Consider the following 3,193-nt stretch of genomic DNA (forward strand, 5'->3'; position numbering starts at 1 on the left):
CATGGATGTAATTAATGTAAAGCATAGCAAATATAGTCAATAATAATGTAATATCTTTGTATGGTGACATTTAGTAACTAGACTTATTGTGATAATTTTGTAATGTATAAAAATATCAAATCACTATACTGTACACCTGAAACTAATGTAACATTGTAAGTCAATTATTCTTCAATTAAAAATTAAAACAAATTTTTTAATTTAAAAAATGCAATGGTGGACTTCCCTGGTGACACAGTGGTTAAGAATCCACCTGCCAATGCAAGGGACACAGGTTCGATCCCTGGTCTGAGAAGATCCCACATGCCATGGAACAACTAAGCCCGTGTGCCACAACTACTGAAGCCTGTGCGCCTAGAGCCCATGCTCCACAACAAGAGAAGCCACTGCAATGAGAAGACCATGCACAGCAACAAAGAGTAGCCCCTGCTTGCCACAACAAGAGAAAGCCCATGCTCAGCAGTGAAGACCCAAGGAAAAAAAAAAAAAAAAAAGCAATGGTCCACCATCTTGAAGAATCAATGTCAGAGGTCAGAGTGGACTTCATGTGTAATACAATGTGATGTCAACCATGGAAGAGGTGGATGCAGCAGATGCTCTGAGGACCTAAACCACATCCTCTCAGCTTACCTGATTTCAGTGCAGTTGAAATAGTGTGTGAACAGTGTCTTCCTAAATCAGTCCATATTGCCAGTGTTCATCTAAAGTGCCTGCTGTGGTGGCTCTGCTTTTCTTCCATAGAGCATTGCAGAAGATTGCTCAATCCATTCTCAGGTGAAGCTCAGAAGTATAGAGGAATTTAACCCACCCTTCTCCACCAAGGCAACCATTTATAGGAAATATTTACAAGACTGCAAAAGAAAGTGAAATCTACTTTCCTTGTGAGAAATGATGGTAACACTTCTTTTAGTACTTGATAGATTAAACAATTAAAAAGCAGACAATATATAGAAAGTATTTTAATGATCATTTAGCAAACTTGATCTAAGGCATGTATGTAGACTACAACATCTACCAATGGAAAAAATCATGTTCTTTTCGAGCACACATAGAACATTTACAAAAAGTTATCACATAGTGGGCCATAAAGCAAATCTCAGCACATTTCCGAAGATTGTATCATACAATCTATGTTCTTTGACCATAACACTTTTAAGTTAGAAGTAAATAATAAAAAGATACATAGAAAATCCCTATATGTTTGAAAGTAAGAAATATATTTCTTCTGTTGTTTTTTGGCTGTGTGGGGTCTTAGTTGAAGCATGCAGGATCTTCCTTGAGGCATGCGGGATCTTTAGTTGTGGCGCACGGGCTCTTCGTTGTGGTGCGTGGGCTTCTCTCTAGTTGTGTTGTGTGGGTTTTCTCTTCTCTAGTTGTGGTGCGCCAGCTCCAGGGCACGTGGGCTCTATAGTTTGTGGCACTCGGGCTCCAGAGCACATGGGCTCTGTAGTTTGCAGCACATGGGCTCTCTCGTTGAGGCGCTCGAGCTCAATAGTTGTGCTACGTGGGCTTAGTTGCCCCGCAGCATGTGAGATCTTAGTTCCCTGACCAGGGATCGAACCTGCGTTCCCTGCACTGGAAGGCAGATTCTTTACCACTGGACCACCAGGGAAGTCCCAGAAATACATTTCTGATTAACTCATAAGTCAGAAAAGAAATAATGGAAAAATTTTTAATGTTTTGAACTAAATTATAGCAATAGTACTATGTTTCAAAACTTGTGTGGGTACAGCTAAAGCAGTACTTAGAAAAGTCTATAGCCACCAGTGGATACATTTATAAAGAAGAAAAACTAAAAATGAATGAGCTAAACATGTTTTTAAAAGTTAGAAAATGTATGGCAAAATTAATATAAAAAAGAAAGGTAAAAATGATAATGGTATGAACAGAAATGAATGAAATAGAAAACAAGTGTAAAATAGAATTAACAAAGCCAAAAGTTATTTTTTCAAAAGACTAGTATAATTGAGAAATGTCTGGTGAGGCTGATCAAGTGAAAAAGAATCCAGTAATAAGCAATAATTGTAATAAAACAGGGAATGTAACTATACATGCTGCAGACATTAAAAATTTAATAGGAGGATATAGAAAACTTTAAGTATAATTTTACATTTAGCCTAAAAGAACAGATTCCTAGGAAAATAATATTTATCAAAACTTCCACGAGATACCAACACCTTACAAAGAAAGTACAAGAAAGGGATATTATAAGCTAGTCTTACTCATAAATGTAGATGCTTAATCCTAAAAATATAAGCAAGCTACACTTCTGCTTTTGGTCAAAATAGAATAACAACGACTAGATTTATCCTCCTGCCTGAAATAACTAAAAGACCAGACAAAATATATGAAACAACAGTTTTTTGGTTTTGTTTCTTTTTACTTTTATTTGCACTTTTTTTATGCTGGATTTATTTCCAGTTCATAAGTTTTTGTTTCTTCAGTTTATTCAGGATATCTTTTTCTTCTGTGCAACCTCCTCTTGTGGTTTAGGAGCAATTTGTTCTTTTCCAGTAAGGATCATCTCTGCGGCAGGGGGAGTTCATGTATGGGTTAATCCAACTATGAACTCTGTTAGCATGGCAGTGCATCTTGGGGCCTGTTTCCACCTGGATGTATTCAATGACCAGAAAATCTACATCTAAACCCATAAGTTAAGCATTTCTCTTTGCATTTTTAAGCATGTATAGCAAAAATTCAGCACTCTTTTTGGGCCACTTACTCTGTGTACAGCCCTATCCACTATTTGGCCATCTCCATCATTGTAACAGAATGGCACACATTTCTTCTAAAGAGTAACATCTTTCAGAAACTTGGGGGCTTTTTGAATATGCATACTACTAATGGCCTGAGCAGTTTCGTGAGTATTCTTAAAGTGAACGCAAAGACTCAAATCTCTTTATTTGCATGATTTTGTGGAGTTTTCTTGCTCAAGTAAATAGTGAACCTTTTTCAGAGATCACCTTAGGCTGCTTAAAGGAAGAGCATGAAACAACAATTTTCAAGACACTGGACATCAGGCAACAATGAACAATGATTCCTTATAGGGGAAAAAGACACAGTGAACCCTACATTTGCACCAGCTTATTACCTGGAGAGAGTTTCTAGGCGTTGCACAAGGAAGGGGAACCCAAGCAGAGTCTAGCAGTTACCCTGAGTTGAAGGGACAAGATAGGAATCTGGGGAAGCTTAG

General features: G+C 37.5%; 1 pseudogene; it reads right to left on the minus strand.

The window, feature by feature from the left end:
• Positions 1-2,411: 2,411 nt before the first annotated feature.
• Positions 2,412-2,929, minus strand: LOC118882269 (annotated as a pseudogene).
• Between the last annotated feature and the right edge of the window lie 264 nt (positions 2,930-3,193).

This window comes from Balaenoptera musculus, chromosome 1 (assembly GCF_009873245.2).
Source record: "Balaenoptera musculus isolate JJ_BM4_2016_0621 chromosome 1, mBalMus1.pri.v3, whole genome shotgun sequence".
Classification (NCBI taxonomy): Eukaryota; Metazoa; Chordata; class Mammalia; order Artiodactyla; family Balaenopteridae; genus Balaenoptera; species Balaenoptera musculus.